The sequence below is a fragment of the Neoarius graeffei genome, chromosome 18, assembly GCF_027579695.1.
Source record: "Neoarius graeffei isolate fNeoGra1 chromosome 18, fNeoGra1.pri, whole genome shotgun sequence".
Lineage (NCBI taxonomy): Eukaryota > Metazoa > Chordata > Actinopteri > Siluriformes > Ariidae > Neoarius > Neoarius graeffei.
This window is the reverse complement of record NC_083586.1, coordinates 24,780,360-24,801,809: the sequence shown is the minus strand read 5'-3', so window position 1 is coordinate 24,801,809 and position 21,450 is coordinate 24,780,360.

Sequence of the window (21,450 nt, the reverse complement as noted above, 5' to 3'; positions counted from 1 at the left end):
ATTAGACAAATGCAAGGAGATTGTGTGCAGTCAGTAGCAGTCACTACGTTTACATGCACATAGAGAGAATCGAATTTCTGCCGTTGCTCGACTGAAATCGAAGTTCAAAATGCCATGTATACACCTTAATTCGGCTGAAATTGAACCGAACTTGATTTCTCGGAATCGAGCTACACGACCTAGTTTATGCAATTTCTGCCGAGCTGCTTTGTGCATGTATACCCTATCGAGCTAGTTGTCGAGCTACTTCCGGAAGTGACGAGTGACGAGACCAAAAGCGGGAAACACAACAGCCTCGGTCGGCATGACAACAGTAGTAGCGAGCAGCAGAAGAGGTCAGGAGGAACAAACGAAGAAGAGAAAATGGCGATGTAGAGCTCTCTGAAGTGTGGGTGGAGCACAGAGGACGGCAGGACAAAGCTTCTGGTACTAATAGGCTTTTTATTGTCAGACTTTTCAGTTTAACAGCCTACTTTTATTCTTGAGAGAAAAACACACACGCATGCGCGCGCTGTGTTCTAGTCCCGGGATGAGCTGTCCCCTCTGCTCTCCCTCTGCCTCCTTAAATAGGGCGCGGTTACTGGGAAGACACACAAACACAGGTTAATTACCGTCAGGTGTAGTGATTCTGCCACTCACCTTCCCTGGCTCCGCCCTCCTGTCACAGACCGGCACTTGACCACGCCCCCACTGCCACAGGCAAGCAGAAACGTGCACTTCTGGAGCAATGAGGAGACAGACTTCATGCTCATTCAGCTTAAGGAGTTGAATATATTAAAATTCATGGACGGGAGAAAAACGCGCAATGGAGAACACGGAACTGATAACTTTGTTTACACTCTTGAATAGCTCTTCTTCATGACGACAACCGGAAGTGTACCAACACGATGGGGTGTGTTGTGCCACCTGTGGCTCGGGTGCACAATGCACCTCACACAATAGCCCGATTTCATTGTGTGCATGTACGATTGGATTTCTCTGGCACCCTGCTGGGACCTTCAGCTCGATTACCGACAGCAGCTCGATTTGGATGTGCATGTAAACGTAGTCACTGTAGTCATTCAACTACTCTCTCTCTCTCTCTCTCTCTCTGTGTGTGTGTGCTGGGGGATGGGGGATAGGATGCATTTGCATAGACTACCTACTGTGTAGTGGGGGATGAGGGTGAGATGCCTTTTAGCTTACCTGCGGTTAAAGTCTGTGTCTTTGACAAAGCTTCTTTTTGTCGTCTGCCAGCCTTGACAACATATTTGCAGGTTTTCTTGCATATTATACAGATGGCAGGAAGGACGGGGCCAGAGCTCGAGATGGGCAGGCTTGATCTGGAACGAAGTTTCCTTTTCGGAGTCGTGCCAGTCACTGTTGCAGGGATAGCCTCGCTGGTCTGGGGGTCTTGTTTATCATCTCCCCGCTCTTTCTCTCGCACGAGACGCCTTTTTGCTCTTTCAATTTCGCGCTTGTCAATGAACCTCCAGTAACATGTGGGATGGAAAGCCACGTCTTCAGGAATTTTATCAAAATCAAAGTCAAGACAGTGTTTGTAATGTTCGAATACGTCTCTGCACTCACCCTTCAATTCCAGCCACTGCCGAAGGCTGTTTCGGTAAGTATTCCACCGTATGCTGGTGAAATTCTGTGTTTTTTCATGCTTCACAGAAGATATGTGCATATAACAAGTCTTACGTGTCGAAGATTTAGTTTTTTCAACAGTTTCGGCCGAGTTTTCTTCTTCTTCGGTACTGATGGATGATAGCACTGCTACTCCGGTGGCTGCCATGCTGCTTCTGTTTACCAAACACAGCTGGGAGCTACCAGCTACCTGATTCGTCCAGTCTGATGACGTTTCAACCGTGGCACCTCTCGCGAGCCAAAGTGTTATTACGCCTGCCGAATATGTACGGTACATACGCCTTGGAGATACTAGTTCTTCATTAAATGTTGCGATTTAAGAAATGAGTGCGATTCTGTGACGCGAACTTTTTGTTGTAATCTTACCACAACTCATTCTTTTTTATGAACTGAAGCGTGTGCGGTTCGGAGAGGTCGGAGCGGGATCCCTTTTCGGAAGGACTTTTCGAGGTTCACCTTACGGCCTATTAATGGTGCTCCATGGGATATTCAAAGTTTTGGGATATTTTTTATAACCCAACCCTGGTCTATACTTGTCCACAACTTTGTCTCTGACCTGTTTGGAGTGCTCATTGATTCTCATGTTGCTTGCTTAGTTGTGTTGCAGAGTCAGGGTCCTGCCAGAACAGCTTGATTTATACAGACATTATGTGACAGATCATGTGACATTTTGATTGCACACAGGTGGATCTTAGTCAACTAATTATGTGATCTATTACTGACTTGTTACCGTCCATTCCTGACCCTTTTTTTTATCTGCGAGCTGCTGGAACATAAATTTCCCCACCAAGGGATGAATGAAGTTTATCTTATCGTATGGAGTGAATTGGTTGGACCAGCTCTTATTTAGGGGTTTCATATGAAAGCAGGTGAATACCTATGCACACTCCAGATTTTTTTTAATAATCTTAATTATTGTTCATGTCACAATAAAACAACACTTTGCACCTTGAAACTGGTAGGCATGTTGTGTACATCAAATGGTGCTAACCCTCCAAAAATCCATTTTAATTCCATCTTGTAATGCAACAAAACAGGACAAATACCGAGGGGGAAAGAATACTTTTGCAAGGCACTGTAACTGGCCTTTAGCTATCTAAACATATAGCTATCTAAGTACAATAAGCAACAGAAATGACGAGACAAAGACAGATGCAAAGTGGCAATTGTGCATTTGTGTGCAAATGTTCATTTTAGTGCAAAAATGCAAGAGACTGCAGTTAAGTTTGTGTAGGATTATTTTATACCTCAAGATCACTGTTTAGGGCTTCACAATGTGTTAAGATTTCTGTTTCTGTGGCCACAGTTATCTTTGTGCTAGGCTCTGTTACACAAGGGTCGGATTGTGGAATATATCTTTGTTAGCCTGTTTAGGAAGTTAGAAATCTCTTATTTCGATATTTTATAGGCCTGACACACAAAACTGCATTAGCCTGTTACAGATATATTTGTAAGATCATGGAGAAATTATGACGTATTACATAACATGAATTTATGATATTCTACTGCGAAGGTTTTCTGGCACTAGTTCTTTTCCAATTATTTTAATAGAAGCCGCCATTTTGTTTTGGGGTGGTTCTACAGTAGGTTTGGTCTCTTGTCGTGGGACAAAGTTTAAAAATTACTGGTGGAAGTTTAAAATTCAGTGCTGTCTGGGCACACTCTGTTGGAATTGCTTTTATGCAATAAAGGCACTTTTACAGGTAACTTCTTTTGTGTAAGTTTGGCTATTTTTGAGGTTCAGACTTCCATGACAGTGGCTCGCCTCTCACAGTAGACATCACTCTTGCCTCCATCTCTTCCTGACACCCAGGCTTAGGCAAGCACAGCCAATCTGCATGTGCTCCAGTGGTCCAGCTTGAAATTGTTTTGAGGCAATAACGGTGCTTTTGTGGGTAATTTATTTTGTGTAAGTGTATGTTTGTCTGTTTCTGAGGTTCAGACTTCCACAACAACATATTAATTTGGTGACCCTGACATGATTCTGGTCGGATAACTTAATAGCTGTTCTGATTTCTGGAGGCTTTGCATAGAACATGGCTGGCCATTTTAAGGTAAGCAGTTTGCACCTTTTTTTTAAAAAGTAAATTAGTGTTCTTTGCAAATGTTCGTTTGCATGTCCATCTGTTTGGAGTTTAAATTTTGCAAAATTTGTGAACATGCTGTATTGTTGATTTTGGCTGTAACCGTTGGGTTGTTGAGTTAAACATGTGTCTGCATTCATGCTCGTGTGTTTCACGTGCCTTGGGCCAAACTCCATGCAGGAGTTGAACTTTTAGAGAGGTTCCTTCTCCGGCTTCCTTTGATTCAATGGCTTTTTCTGCTTGGCTGACTTATCAGGGTTAAGGCTGATGCAAATGTACACTTATGCCATTACATTTTCTGACTTGAAACAGATAGTGTCATGGAAGTCTGCACCGCCAAAGTAGCCAAAAAAAAAATACTTGGCCAAAAGAAGTTGCCTTAAAATTATTTTATTGCACAGAAACAATACAAGCATGAGTGATTCCCGGAAAACATTGGCCTCTGAATTTCTGTTAACAGTTTTTAAAGTTGTGTCTCTCTTTGAGAGACCCACCCTAGGACCGCCCCAAAACAAAATGGTGACTCTTATTATTGTAAAAGGACTTCTGTTTCACACACAGACTTCTGATTGGCTGCCCAATATGGGATTTCTTATTTGCTAAAATATATGTCCTGCTATTTTTCAAAAGATAACCTGACCTACTTATTTCTTACCGTATGGCATCCTAAGGGTTTTACTACTTAATGACAAGTCTGTGTTTGTCACACAAAATGCCTTTATAATGATAATCAGTGGTGGAGAACACAAGATGATCCTATACACACACTAAATGTTTTAATTCAGCATGGACTTAGGCTCAGCTTAAAGGAGCTTAATGTTAAAATACCTTCCAAGTATAACAATCTTATATTAATGTTAAATAATACAACAATTTCACCATGATCTCAAAAATAATTGTAGCAAATTAAAATTGGTGTGTGTGTCCCATAAAATATTAAAATGAGAGAGCAGCAAGGACGGCTGGTGCATAAGGGCGATTGGGCGACGCACTGCCAAAACGAAAAAAAAAGTTTTTTTCTTTTTTTAAAACAAACTTTCACCAGCGCTGCTCGAGGCCGTTTTAATCTGTCTCTGGGTATCATTGCCCAATCAGGGTGGTCTTGCTTCTAGAGTACCGCCCCTTTTGGGGCGATTTCAGTCACGCTGAAAATCACCCAAGAGTTCACTGATAGAGTCCCATGTTAATATATTTTTTTTCTCCTGACTGACACTTCACTGCAATCTCTATGGGTTCCAGGGGGGCTTGCCCTAACGTGCTTACGTCACTGCGAAGCGCGGCAAAGTTGCGTTCGATCCGTTCAGTTTCTGAGGTGAGATGGATGCGGAAAGCATTTCAGTGCGGTCCTTAAAAGAAGTTCCATTTAGTCAGCGATCAAATCGAGCTAAATTGGCAACAAAACAAGCTGGACCCCTCTCGACCAAATCTAAACATAAAACTAATTTCGACAAGGGGGGGAAATCATATACTCGAGGTTTTACTTCAACATGGTCCCAGCGCAAATCCTGGCAAGCTGGCTGCAAGGACGCCTCAGCGGTTTTCTGCTCCCCCTGCTTACTTTTCCACCCTGGAGGTGGCTCCACGGACAGCACTGCTTGGACGGTCACTGGAGTTTCGGACATGCATCATTTGTCGGAGAAAATTAAAAAACATGAGTTATCAAAGATTCACATGGGCAGCTGCCTGAAATTTTCGGCTTTTGGGAGAGTGAACATCACTACACAACCGGATGAGGGCTACAGGCTAGCAGTTCGCCGCCACAACGATGAGGTGAGCAAGAACAGGCACATATTAAACCGGCTCACTTAATGTGTGAAATTTTGTGGAGTGTTCGAGTTAGCTCTACGAGGCAAAGATGAAACTGAGGGCTCCAGTCACCATGGTGTTTTTCTGGGTTTGGTTGACTATTGACTTGCTACCTAGGTCAATTTACTTCAGTCCTGTGGACATTTATGGTCTGTGTAGACATAACGGGGGAAAATTGCCCCCCCCTGAAAAAAAATTCAGGAGCCGCCACTGGAGAGCAGTCCATCACAGCCTATACTGACAAAAGGTACTTCACAGCTTTGACATAAAAGGTGGATTCCACATAACCGCGGCTAAGAGACATGAATCCTCACACCTTTTGGTGCTTCCAGAGACTGAAAGTCTTTGGGATTCCTGACACATTCTGAAGATCTAAATTGCAATCTAGAGACAAAATTTTCTCACATTCCCTCCCTTTCTGACTGACAAGTCAGACTACAAGAACGTTACAATACCCAAAATACAAAATTGTAATACTGTCTAAAAGTATGAATCAGTGCATTACTAAAGTTTATAAATTAACAAAACAAAATGGTAGGAATATTCAAGTCCTTTTGGTTGCCATACAAAAGCATAAAGCACTCAATCAAATCAGTCCCATCCTTTATGATGTCACTTCCTGTTGATCTTCATCCCATGTGACTTTGTGCCACGTTGAGGGACAGTTGGGAACCCAGAGAGAGAGGTTACTAGCACTTCATCTGGGCTCCATTCGTTGATGCACAAATACACCTCATCATTGAAAATCACTCAGAACAAGTCCCATAGTTCAAAAGTCTGAGTCACACTTCCTCATATCCCACAAAGTCACCCATCATAACATCATATATTAATATTCAATAAGTACCTTTTTTGCAATCTGAGAGGGACATTCATCAAGTGTGGGCAAAATCCTCCTTTTTCATTCAGCTCAATTAGAGGACAAAATCCCCACACCACCTGTAATATTATACACAATACTCACTCAGCATCTGGGTTCAGCACTAATCTAAATCTAATCTAAAATTCTAGAAATATGAAAAACACAAAAATAATCATTTAAATTGGAGCAGTAGGGAAATGCATTCAGATATTACTTCAGCATTACTACAGGATATCACAGAACTGAATCACACTGTTACCTAATTATCTAACTGTGACTCTTGTGCTCATCAGCAGAAGTAGACTTAGCAGGAGACCCCATTCCAGGATTCCCTCGTGTGTCAGTTAATTCTTCCTGCTTGTGATCAGAATTACCAGCTTCATCGACAGGTCCATGTTATTCTATACTTTCTGAAGATTCTCCACTGGAAGCTCCTTTTGCCTGTGGAACCCTAGGGAGAGAATCTCTAGACACTCTTGTACAATGATTAAAATGTTTTTAGTATTGTTTTCTCCCTGGAAATCAGTAAGTGTTGCTCTCATCACCGTATGAGGACCAATTCTCGTCCACTCGTTCCCTTTCTCCTGAAGACCTTGAGATGGACCTGATGTCCTGGAGCAATCAAACTATCCTACTTCTCTTCCAGTTCAGGTACTCTAAACTGTTTCTGTGAAAAGATAACTTTGTGGTGAGTAGTTAATTACTTCATACACCATTTTAAGGCTCCACTTACAGCTGTTTGGAAAGTTGGCCTTAAAAAGGACGTAACTGTGATATTAGTATGGGTCGACCCTAGCCTGGGCCCGCCCATCCTAAGCGTGACGCAACACGAGGGCCTGTTCCGAGCTTAGTCTGGCCAGGCAGGCTATCTACAGCATTTCCAAGCTCCTGAAAAATCGGGATCCCAATCAACTTTGAGCATCTCCAACGGCCCTGGGTAGAGGTGTGTTCAAGGCAGTGACGTAGTAGAACTGCGACCGGAAGCCATAGATTGTTTACAGAATCTATGCCGGAAGCACTTCATTCACATCACGAACATGGAGCAGTGGCAAGCCTTTAACACAGCGGTAAATGCTGTATTGAAAGCATTCAACGGGAAGTTCTCATTGAAAACGGAGCAAAGAGCAGCCCTGGAGGTATGTATTGAAAGGAAGGACGTTTTCGCCTTGCTCCCGACCGGCTTTGGTAAGAGTTTAATCTAGTTGTACCAGTTAGCCCCATTGCGTCACATACGTCAGGGGAAAGAGTGATGTGATTGGTTTAAGCTTCGTCACAGCCTTTTCTGGCTTCGACCAGTAGCAAACTGAGGCATTTCAGGGAGGCGGGTCAACCACGGGCTCTGGGAAACGGTTTGGCTTAATAGCTTGGCCAGACCAAACGCTCGGAGAGCTTTGAAGTCGCGTTAGCCAGGCTAGGTCGACCCATAAACATTTCATGCTGTGTTAGATTCATATTTCTGTTAGTTACATGCAATAACGCATTAGTATGAATAGTAATAGTATAATACTGATTCAACTTAACCTTGAGAGTCCCCCATTTCCAATATTGTCCACTATCAAAGATGATGCCTCATTCCCTGCTTAATTTCTAACTGTTACAGCACTGGTTTGCTTTTTTCCTGAATGAACACCAATGTACTATCTGAATTCATTACTAATAGAACAACTTTGTGTGAGTGCACAATGAGGAACTGGAAGCAGGCACTCTAATTCAAGGTATACTTCAATTTTAATAACACTTTTCAGTGATTTCTACTACTTTCTAGGCACACCACACATATGTGACGGGGTGTCACAGCTCTCTCTCATTCCTGGCTGTCTGAAAGACACACAGAGATAAAGGTTTATCGACAGCCAGTAATTAGACACAGGTACACCTTGTCACGTGTGACCTACTGATTTAACCTGACTCCTCGCTGTTCACCGCTGATGCTCGAGCATGCCCCCACTGACACATACCCCCACCACCCAACTGACCCCCCCCCCCCCCCCCCCCCCCCCCCCCGACGAGAGAGGTGCAGTGGTGCTTGAAAGTTTGTGAACCCTTTAGAAATGTCTATATTTCTGCATTAATATGACCTAAAACATCATCAGATTTTCACACAAGTCCTAAAAGTAGATAAAGAGAATCCAGTTAAACAAATGAGACAAAAATATTATACTTGGTCATTTATTTATTGAGGAAAATGATCCAATATTACATATCTGTGAGTGGTAAAAGTATGTGAACCTTTGCTTTCAGTATCTGGTGTGACCCCCTTGTGCAGGTCAGAACTTTGACTTGGCCATTCCAAAACATTAACTTTATTCTTTTTTCACCATTCTTTGGTAGAACGACTTGTGTGCTTAGGGTCGTTGTCTTGCTGCATGACCCACCTTCTCTTGAGATTCAGTTCATGGACAGATGTCCTGACATTTTCCTTTAGAATTCGCTGGTATAATTCAGAATTCATTGTTCCATCAATGATGGCAAGCCATCCTGGCCCAGATGCAGCAAAACAGGCCCAAACCATGATACTACCACCACCATGTTTCACAGATGGGATAAGGTTCTTATGCTGGAATGCAGTGTTTTCCTTTCTCCAAACATAACGTTTCTATGTTTGGGCATCTTAATTATGCAATGCATGTTTTTCCCCAGGGATGCTCCTTTGTATCCAGGCTTCTTGACCTCTGTAAATCTGTAGAGAACTCCATGATAGGGTGAGTTTGGATACAGGCTGTAGATCCGAATGCCGGTTCTGGTCTCCTTCTGTTGGGTACATGGAACGGTATATCATTCTTCCATAATGAAACCTGGAATCTCCATTAGCAATTAAGTTGTTCACAGATGCAGCTCCTTCCATTGTTTGGGGAGGGGGGTCAATAATCAGCGGTTTGCCGATGTATGGCCAAAAGAATTGTCATCCTTGTCAGCTAAAACTTCCTCCACTGTTCTACTGGAAGCTACCCAATTGTGTAGCTTATCTTCTGTGGGGTAAACACTGGTCAAGAAGCAAATCCTGTTTTTGTGACAATGAGGCAGCTGTAAACATCATTAACAAGGGCAGTCCTCAATTCTGTTATTAATAGATTTGTGACATGCCTCACAGGTCCTCTGCGTTGAATAATTTCATTGTTTGAATAGCCCATATTCCAGGCTTGGACAACAAATGGCCGATTCCTGTCCCACTTTGAATTTCACCAACTGTACCTGAAGGCACATTCAAAATGTGCTAGGTTAAACAATAAATGTTATTGCATAGCTGCTCAAGCTCTCTGTATAAACTATATAAGCTATGTTACTCCAATGAGCAATATGTGAGGCTTCAACTTGCCTCACTATATTTCATCTTGGTGGACTGACCCTAAGCCTAACCCTCAATCTAATGCTAACCCTGACCCTCTAACCCCTAGCCCTTAACCCCTAAGCAAGCACCTGACTTTTGCACTTATTGTACATCGCTCTGGATAAGCGCTTTTGCTAAATGCCATGTAATGTAATGTTTAGAACTTTATACTGAGTATCATAACTGCATTGGCTGTGAGATGTATTTTACTGGGAAGGACCACCATATATTGCTATTTAAATTCTGAGTTCCTGTGTGGTGCATTTACACAGTCAGACTTAAACACAGCCATGGTTATAGTTTACAGTGTTAAGTTTATTTGGTACCTTCAAATTTACATTTCATTGAACTGAATTAAAAATCTGAGTTGAAAAAAATCGTAAAATTCAATTGAAAAACTTATAAAAATTATTTTTATGATAAGTAAATAAAATAAGGATGTTACCATGACTTATTGATCATTTTTTACAGCGTAACCTCACAATGGTTGAAATGGAAGCTCTTAAATAATTAAAGGATAAGAACATAATGATTAAACCAGCAGATACGGGCAGTGCCATTGTTGTATGGAACAGAGCATGATACCTATGGGAGAGATATAAACAAATGAAAAAATGGCACATGCGCATTCTGTGCTACGCACTTCCTGGTTTCTGAGTTGTTTGCGATGAGTCTTTTTTCCGCGAGTGTTGGCGTTAATCACTAATCTTTTTAATTTTTTCTACAAATAATTTTCCAGTATCCTCTTCATTTTTTTATTGTACTTTCGCTTTCCTTTTTATACTTTCCACTTTTGCTTTCCTTTTTCTGTTTTTTTCCCTTTATTTTGGAAGAACGCCAAGACCGGAAGCTTTCTTTTTTCTCCTCCTGCATAAAGACCACAAGCAGAGGCCATCCACATCAGAACTGGTTTAATATCAACATATCTTCGATTAAGGTATGTGAATCTTTTCATCATGGCACACCTTCAGCCTGTTCAGTGTGCTGAGTGCAGGATGTTTAGTCATTTTTCCTCTGTCGCTAGTGACAGCTTTATTTGTGATAAGTGCAGATTAGTTAGCTCTCTGACAGAGAAGATTTCAGTTTTAGAAGCACGTATCCAGGCTTTAGAGAAGGCCAGTGAGAATGAGAACAGTGTAGTTTCTGTAGGGGAAAGTCTGGATGCCCTAGGTGGAGTTAGTAATCCCCCAACTCCGGCATTAGAGCCCTCACAGCAGGGCAAATGGGTGACGACTCGGTGACATAAACATAGAGCCAAAGCTACTGCTGAGGCTCGCCCACGGGAGCACCACTCCTCTCCGCTTCATGTATCAAACAGGTTTGCTCTCCTTAGTGATGCACCCACTGAGAAACCTGAAAGAGCTCTGGCTATAGGGGACTCTATCATACGGCATGTGAAATTAGCTCAGCCTTTGGGGCACCAGTAGCTTTAGTCAGGTGTATACCGGGAGCCAGGACGCCGGACATAGTAGGTAATCTTAGGGTCCTAGGCAAGCACAGGTTCTCAAAGATAGTTATCCATGCAGGAGCTAATGATATACGCCTTTGTCAGTCTGAGGTTACTAAGAGTAACTTTGTAGAGGTGTTTAAATTAGCAAAGGCGATGTCCGATGCTGTAGTATGCTCTGGCCCCATCCCAATGCGGCGTGGCCATGTAGCTTACAGCAGGTTATGGTCACTGAACTGCTGGTTGTCCAGGTGGTGCTCTGAAAACAGTGTGGACTTTATAGATAATTGGGCTAATTTTGAGGGCACTGCTGGCCTGTTAGGGCGGGATGGTATCCATCCCATTCGGGAAGGTGCTGCTCTCATTTCTTGCAGCATAGGTCATACTCTCAGAACAGGCCTAGTTAATTTCTGACAATCCAGAGCCAAGGCTAGGGAGCAGACAAACAGGCTAAACCGACTGTCTGCTAGCTGCACAGAGTCGTCACTCAGGGTCCACTACATTGAGACTGTGTCTGTTCCCCGAGCTCAACAAAAAAGTTGAAATACTGTAATGGAAACTTCTAATAAACACTTCAGAACGCTTAGCAGTTGTCTTTTCAGTTATTTATTATAGTAGATCATATAAAACAGAGATTATAAAATAGGAAAGGGAAAAAGAAGAAGCAGAAGAAGACACCACCTCCGGTGATGTTGAGAGTGCACTCTGAGTTGTGTCTTAGAAATGTTATCTATTATACTCTGAAGATATTCACTTACTGCTTGCATCTGTACGTGATTGGCTCAAGATTTTCTATGAAGCTTTGTTAAAGCGTGCACCTGGCATGCTCTGATATATGCAGGTGGATGCATGGTTAGGGAGAACTCAGACACCCTGCTTATCACCAGCCAAGGCCACAGAAAGGCAATTACAGCATGTGGAAAAAAAAACTTTTCTCAGTACACTAGGCCACTTGAGCTCAACACACAGAAACACAGAGAATAGGAATGTTCATTCACTAAATTTCCTTCACATTTCCCCCCTTTTTATCCTACAGGATAATAATTGCTAAAAGAAAGAAATGTACACAATTTCAGTGGTAAGAGTTCCCAGAGAGATTCGACTTAACACGTCATTGAGTGTACAGGGATAATGCTAAGGCTGTTTTGTAAGACATAGACATCTTAAGTTAATTCTAGCAAGAAAACAACCACAAATGAGAGTGTTTTAAGCTAGGGCTAATTTCATATCAGCTGTGCTGACGTCGTCAAACAGTGGGTTATAGTCTTCGTGTGGGTTTGGAGGCCAGTCAGGCAAGTCGTCTGGGTCTATTTTCACCATCTGGTAACCAATATTTGTCAGCTGCCTCTGAAACGCAGACATACAACATTGACAGAAAACAGGGAGCAAACATAGCATCACAATCACTAAGCCCAGGACCAGTATGATGGATAGAATCAGAGTCTTCCATCCACTAAACCAACGCCACCAGCTGTCTTTGACTCCTCCATGTTCATGTGCTCGTAATTGTTCAGCAACCTTGCGCATCTTGTTCAGTGCCTCAGTGATGTTACCGAGTTAACCCTTGTCCTTCTTGATGTGTATTGGTGCTCAGAGGGCGGGCACGCCCTATCAGCCCTCGTCCCACCTCACCGGGACTTGGAGGAAACTCGAAACCCTAAGACTTATCTATCGGCTAGACACCGAAATACTCTTCCCTATTGAGGGTGCGTGCATGATTGATGTAATACTCGCACTGTTCCATGCAGTGATGCCTTTCTTCCTCACGCGCTTTACCAGCATCCAGGTCACTTAGGCCTTCCTTTTCCTCCTGCTCAGCTGGTTCAGGAACCCTCCTGCAGTGGCTAGCATGGATCCACGTTACTCTGCCTGTGACCTTCACTGCCGTTGGGGTCGTGAGCAGGACCTGGAATGGGCCATTCCACCGTGGCTTGTTCCACTTGGTTCATTGGAAGTCCTTCACCACTATCCAATCCCCTGGTTGTAGATCGTGCAGAGGTCCCTCAGCGGGCTTGGGAAGCGCTTCTTTTACCTGTTTGTGGATAGATTTCAAAGCAGAGGACAACATTGCACAGTAATTCAACATTGCATCATCACACAGTGTGGTGTCCGGCAGTGTTCCTTGGGCTGGCCCTACCCTTGTGTTGGGTACTCCTCCAAACAGAATTTCAAATGGGCTTAACCCATGTTTAGGCCTAGTTTGCATCCCCATTTGTGTGAGTGCTACAGGGAGGACCTTTGTCCATCCTAGCCCTGTTTCTGCACAAGCTTTGCTTAGTTTATTTTAAGGGACCCATTTTCCCTCACTAAGTGTCAGTTCAGTGAAGTCCATTTGGAGATGATCAAATGGTTTGTCTGGTATTGGGTGTGCTGCTTGAGTTAGTTTGATACCTTGACCTACATTATGTTATGCACATATTAAGCATTGCTTGCAAAATTTCGCAGCATAATTTGAAAACCCCTTTGTGAACCATCTCTTTGTTACTTCTGCTACCATTCCCCCTTTTGACACATGGGTGAGCCCATGGGACAATTTTGCATAGAAAGGGAACATGTGTTTTGGTAGACAGGGACGGCCCGAGGGACAAACCTAGACCGAGTTTGCAAAGATACAGCCGGCCTGTTTCCAGACTCGTTTCTCGTCCTGGGTAGCAGTGCTCTGAAGGTCTGCTAGCTGTAAACAGGGGGTAGAAACCTGAGGAAAAGCAAGGTTAGAGGGTGAACTGGAAGCTGAGGCTGCACACTTAGCTGCCGCGTCCGCCTTGGCATTTCCTTGAGACACAAGATCAGTATTGTTAGTATGGGCAGCATACTTACACACAGCAATGGCTCTAGGGAGTGGAATAGCATCCAACAACTCAGAGACCAGTTTATGATGTGCAATGGGAGATCCTGTGCTAGTGAGAAAATTTCTGTGTTTCCAAATGGTGCCAAAATCATGCACAATGCCAAATGCACATCTGCTGTCCATAAAAATATTGATAGATTGCCCTGCAGCCAATTTACATGCCTCAATAAGGGCACAGAGCTCTGCGGCCTGCACCGACAGGTTTGAGGACAGACACGACGCCTTGAGGGCCTCGTGATCTGAGACTACGGCAAAACCTACTTTGTTCTTTCCCGTCTCTAGGTCTCTGGAGACTGAAGCATCCACATAGAGGACCATGTCTGGATTTTCCAAAGGGTCACTCTTTAAGTCTGCCCTGGGGGAACAAAAATCATTAGTGAGAGCGACACAGTCATGTGGCTCTCCATCGTCCTCTGTAGGGAGGAGAGAGGCAGGATTTAGAACAGTACAACATTTCACAATGATATTAGGCATATCAAGTATGACAGTGTTATGCTTCAACCATCTCTGTGCTGACAAATGTGACGTCTTTTTCTCCAATAGAAGCAGGGAGACAGCATGTGGGATCAAAAGGGTGAGGTTAGAATACCCCACAATATTTCTGGAAGCACTTACCGCCTTTTCAGCTGCAGCAACTGCACGCAGGCAAACAGGAAGTCCAGCCACCACTGGGTCCAATTTGCTGGAGAAGTAGGCTACAGGTCTTAATCTATCCCTGTGTTTCTGCAAAAAAAAAAACAGTCATGAAACCCTTCTTTTCATCTACAGTTTGAACAAATGGTTTATTGGGGTCAGGCAATCCCAGAGTGGGTGTGGTCTGCAGAGCACTCTTTAGGGACGTCAGGCATGCACGTAACAACCGCAGCATTGACTGCTTGCAGATCTTGGACAAACCTCCACTCATCGGGCTGGGATGGTTTTCTTGCCTTCTTAACTGGGGAAATAGGAGTGCGCACTAGAGAGTCCTGGCAAGGGGCAATTACACCTGCCTTCAGTAACGAATCAAAGACCAGTCTTATACCTGCGATTGCTTCTGGTTTGAGTGGGTACTGGGTCTGTTTAGGCCTGAAATCTGATTTGGGGGTGATCACCACTGGTTCAACATTCTTTATTAGGCCTACATCATGTTTACCCTTCACCCAAACAGAATTTGGAACTCCAGAAATTTAATGTCACTACATGACGCAGAAAAACTAGTTCATGCTTTTGTTACCTCCAGGTTGGATTATTGTAATGCCTTACTGTCTGAATGTTCCAATAAGTGCATAAACAAGCTCCAGTTAGTTCAAAATGCAGCAGCAAGAGTCCTTACTAGAACTAGAAAATTTGACCACATCACCCCTATCTTATCCACACTGCATTGGCTCCCAATCAAATTTCATATTGATTATAAAATACTACTATTGACCTTTAAAGCACTGAATGGTCTCGCACCACAGTACCTGAGCAAACTTCTGGTCCTTTATGACCTGCCACGCCTACTTAGATCAAAAGGTGCAGGCTATCTGCTGGTACCTCGTATAGTGAAGGCTACATCAGGGGGCAGAGCTTTTTCTTACAAAGCCCCACAGTTATGGAACAGTCTTCCAAGTAGTGTTCGGGAATCAGACACAGTCTCAGTGTTTAAGTCTAGGCTGAAAACATATCTGTTTAGTCAAGCCTTTTGTTAATGATGTTTATGAGGTAAAGGTGTAGATCTGGAGGGTCCTCAGACATAGTGTTTTGGTAAACTGGGATGTATAGATGCTGTCAGTCCCCCACTCGCTTGCTCACTCAAGTTTGTTGACGATGTAGTGGCTGGCTACTTTATGTCCCGGGGCTCCCTCATGCCTGTGTTACCTTCTGGCTCTCCCCTTTTAGTTATGCTGTCATAGTTAGTTTTGCCGGAGTCCTTGCTTGTACTCAGCACAAAATGTATACTGTACCTACTTATTCAGGTGACATTGGGCATACCTAACAACCTGTTCCCCCCCCCCCCCAATTATGTCCCTTTGAGTTACATGTCAATCCTGGGATTGAGGTGCTGACCTCTTATGTTCTTCGGACCTGCCTGATCCATCCTGATGCCCTATGTCTGGTTGGAGTCTCATCACATCGCTCCTGTGGAGGACGGCCCCAGATGGACAGTTGGAAGTCACACTTGGAACACTCTGGACGCTTACAGTAATGCTTTTATGGCTGAGGACTACAGTTGACTTGCTAACTTTAGGACTGCAGTTGTCATGAACAGTTTTGCACTCAAATTTCCATTAATGAAGAGTTATAACATCAACGAAACTGACTTCATGTTAAAACTGTTAATGTTAGTCATGTTGTCTGTTGTTGTCCAGGTGAGGATGGGTTCCCTTTTGGGTCTGGTTCCTCTCGAGGTTTCTTCCTCGTGTCATCTGGGGGAGTTTTTCCTTGCCATTGTCGCAACGGGCTTGCTCATTGGGGATAAAATTGGCTCGTGTCTTGGGTCATTCAGATTCTGTAAAGCTGCTTTGGGACAATGTCTATTGTTAAAAGTGCTATACAAACAAACTTGACTTGAAATGATAAATTACTAAAATAAATAGACCCATTTATTTGGAAACAAGGGTTAGGTTTGTCAGATTCCTATAAAAGGAAACAAATTGTATTAAATTGTCAATTTTTTACCTTGGGGCTCTTCATTCTCCTTTGTGGCACCAACTCTGCTTTCATTTGTATACCACCCTGAACTCATTAACCAATGAAATATAACATCCAAAAACAAAATAACACTGATTGATAGAGACGAATACTTGGGGGCTCATTGGGAGAACAGTCATGTCCAACCAAAAGCCCAAAGGGAGGAAATGCTAAGATAAAGTAAGTATCAGAGCTATAGCAATAGTAGAGTAGAGTGTACTTTATTGTCCCCAGGGGGGAAATTTGTGTTAGGCTTAAACAGTCACTGCAACACATACAACATTCATATGGTACATTAAGACAATACATGGAATACATAAAAACATAGACCTACACATAAAAAACATAAAACTATACATAAAAAAAACCTGTGTACTGCATAGCATGGCTGCTATCTGCCATTGAGCATTTTGATGGCAGTTGGTAGAAAAGAGTTTTTATATTTGTTCAGTCTGCAATGTGGTGTTCTAAAACGGCTCCCTGAGGGTAGCAGAGTAAATTCCTGGTACAATATATGGGTGGGGTCATCTAAAATCTTCAGTGCCTCCCTGAGCACTGACTTTTCATAGAGAGATTGCATATAACCTTGATCTGTATGACCAACAATTTTAAGTGCAGTTTTGACCAGACGCCCCAACTTTGCTTTCAACTGGACAGTCAGATTCCCATACCAGGTTTCCATACCATACTGTATCACACTTTCTAAAACCATTTGAAAAAATAAAAACAGAAGCCTGCTACTAACACCATACAGTCTTAGTCATCTTAAAAAATACATCCTCTGCTGAAGTTTAGTGCATAGACTGTCAATGTGAACATGCCATGTAAGTGAGCTGTCCATAAGTACACCCAGGTATTTATAGGAGCAGACCTGACTGATGGGGGTGTTGTGGATGCATACTGGTCTTGAATCAGAAACTGCTCTGGGGTCAAATATAATTTCTTCCGTTTTCTTTACACTGACAACCAGGTGATGGACATCACACCAGTCTACAAACTGCTTAATTTCTAGGTGGTATGGTGCTGCATCCTGGTCTTTATGCAAAAGGCCCAAAATGGCAGTGTCATCAGAAAATTTAACAATGTAGTTGTGTGAGTGTTTACTCACACATTCATTCGTATAAATGGTGAAGAGTACAGGGGAACTCACACAACCTTGAGGAGCCCCTGTACTTATAGATTTAGATTGTAAGGTTGCTTTATGGACTCTTACATACTGCATCCTGTTTGTTAAAAATGAATAATACCATTTAATGATAAAAGTGCTGACACCCATGTTCTTCAGTGTATCTAGTAGTAAAAAGGGCTGAATTGTGTTAAAAGCAGAGCTAAAATCAATAAAAAGTAAACATGCATAAGCCTTTGGGTCCTCAAGGTGCTTTAAAACTAGGTGGGTGATGCTACTTATAGCATCATTTGTGCTTCTGTGGCATTTGTAGGCAAACTGCCATGGGTCTAGTTTTGGGTTTATCTCAGTTTTTAAAAGAGACACCATATATTTTTCAAAACATTTCATGACTATGGATGTTAAAGCTATAGGTCTAAAGTCATTGTTTTCAATGGGACAAGGCTTTTTTGGGACTGGTGTTATGGCTGCCTTTTTCCATAGAGCTGGGATAGTGTGAAAGTCTAGTGACCACTGAAAGATTGGACACCAGGCTGGGATGAGTTCCTCTGCACAGGTTTTTAGAAGGCGGGCAGAGATCCCATCTGGCCCCATGGCCTTTTTTGTGCAAACCTGCTGGAATAGAGTCTGTATTTTGAGGCAGTCTACCTCATGGACATTCGTCTCATCACTGAGTGAATCTAAAACCAACATACACTCGTTATTAAAATCCTGAGTTTGGAATCTGAGAAAAAAGTCATTTAATTCATTTGCCTTCTGGTGGTCGTCGGAAGTGCTTATGTCCACTTTGCTTGGGCGCATATTTGCAATGTCTTTCATTGAGTCCCATAGTTTTTTGGAGTTCATGTTTGAGAATTCAGTCTCAATTATGTCCCTTTGATGATTCCTGGCTTCCCTCAATAACTTATTGAGTTATTTTTGTACAAATTTCAGACTCACTTTGTCATTGTTTCTGAAAGCTGCCTTTTATCTATTTATACAATCCTTAATGTCCTTGGTTATATAGGGTTTGTTGTTTGGGTAGACCACAATTTGTTTTTTGTCCAGCACACTGTCCACACAGTAGTTAATATAATCAGTGATTGTGTCTGTGGCCACATCAATTTTGGCATCATGAAAAACGTCCCAGACTGTACACAGGAAGCAGCCTTTGATGGATTCTATCCCCTCCTCTGTCCACATAGTTACAATTTTCACTTGTAGTTTGCTGCATTTCAACATAGCTTTATATTTTGGGATTAAGTGAATGACATTATGGTCTGAGTTGGCCAGGGGAGGTTTGGGTTTGGCAACGTATGCATTGTTGATGTTACCGTAGCACTTATCGAGAGTTCTTTTGTCGCATGTACTACACTTGACGTATTGCTCGAACCCAGGGAGCGCAAGCTCTAATTTGCAAAGATTGAAGTCCCCCATAATAAACACCGGTGCACCTGGCGAACGCTGTAGTTCATTGTGTACACAGTCCGCAATGCGAGTTGCAGCTCGAGCTGCATTCCCGCTTGGGGGTATGTAGACAACACACACGGATACACTACCAAACTCCCTTGGTAGATAAAACGGTCTGAAGTGCAGGTGCAAGAGCTCCACGTCAGGAGAACAAAACGTTTCCCTAACTGTGTATTGTTTGCACCAGTTGTTACTCACATACACTGCCATGCCACCTCCTCTACTTTTCCCCGATTGTTCAGTCCTGTCAGCACGGATAAGCGAAAATCCTTCAATGTCGACTAAAGAGTTTTGGATCTCTTGATGGAGCCATGTCTCTGTGATAGCCAACAGGCTCGCGGTGCGGTACTCAAAGCATGCCTTGGTGTTAATCCGAAGCTCATCAATCTTGGCCTGGAGTGACCTCACGTTGCAGAGAATCATAGACGGCAGGGGAGGCCGATTGCCTCTCCTCAGCAGACGCTGCCGCACTCCGCCTCGCCAGCCCCATTTTCTGGGCTGCGTTCGCATTGGCTGCACTCTCACGCATTCCGGTAGGTCCAAAACGGGCGTGACTCCAGCTGATCGCAGCGCCAGGGCATCTCTGGTGTAGGACATAGGTGTTTGGGCCTCCTTGATCCCAAAGTGAGCTTGGCAGGGAATCCAAAGTCCGGCGATAATTAGTACGAGGTATAAATAGTAAATTAGTTTTGCCATGTTGTTTCACGTTCTGCAGTGTTACACACTCAATAATCACGCACATAAAAACAAACGCAAACGTACAAAAACAGACTGAAACAAGAGCTGGCTGCAGTGACGGCAAGCCCGGGTCACAAGCAGAGCAGCACCACCAATGCTCAATAGGTGCCAGCCCATGCAATTACCTTGTCTCCCTATACAATCATGCAGTTTGTCAGATTATAATGGGGGTTACGGGGTCATTGTAAATTCAAAAACCAAACCCGAACCCTAGTCTTGAGTGGAGACCTGAGGCATTAGTACCAAGCTTGTGTGAGGAATAAGGACACTTTACAAAGCTTTTTGGATGATATATTTTTTTCCGGATTATATGCCTGTTGCTATGCCTGTTACTATGGATTCCAAACAACAACAGATCCTAAACAACAACTGCTTGGCGTTACTACCAGAGGATGGCGGACATAGACAACTCACCTACAACTGGGCTGAGCTTCTCCAACTATGCTCTTCCCCCCTCTGCAACGCTAAACCAGCAGTTGATCTCCCTCCAGAGATTCGTCAGAGGAAGAGAGGTAGGCGAGGAGGTGTACGCACCAGGTTGAGAAGGCAACCCTTCAGACCCCCTCTCCCCTCCATAGTACTGGCAAATGTACGCTCCCTCCGGAACAAGATGGCCATATTGCATGCTAAATGCTGGGTGGAGCGGGCCTTCAGGGATGCATGTATCATCGCCGTGACAGAGACCTGGTTAGATGGGGATGTCCCGGACACAGAGGTCAGTCTTGACAACTTTTCCACCTTGCGAGCTGACAGGACCAGCCGATCGGGTAAGGACAGAGGCGGAGGCATCTGCATCTTTGTCAACAAGCGGTGGTGCACGAACATCAAAGTCCACCACACAGTCTGTACACCGGACTTAGAGATGCTGTCGCTGTCACTACGCCCCTTCTACCTCCCGAGGGAATTCCCCACTGTCGTGGTCAGCTGTGTTTACATCCCACCTAGTGCTAACACCGGAGCTGCAGCGGATTTGGTAGCCGAGGGTACTAGCCACATGATGGCTAAGTACCCGGACGCCCTGGCGTTCGTTCCAGGAGATTTTAACAGCTGCAGAATGGACTGTGTCATGCCCTCTTTACATCAGTATGTGAACATCCCCACCAGAAAGAACAACACGCTGGACTTGTGTTATGGAAACATCGCTGACGCTTTCATTGCTCATGCACACCCACCACTCGGCTACTCCGATCACAACGTTGTTTTCCTGCTGCCACACTACAAACCGGAACTGAAGCGCACCAAACCACGCATACATCACACCGCCCTCTGGTCGGAGGATGCAATTGCACAATTACAGGGCTCACTCGGGTGCACAGATTGGGACATTTTCCAGGGGGACTTGGAGCACAGGGCGACAGTGCTCATGGACTACATCAACTTCTGTGTCTCATGCAACATTCCTACAAAAACTGTCAGACGTTTTCCCAACTCCAAACCCTGGATCACCCATCACATTAAAAACAGTTTGAGAGAGAAACATA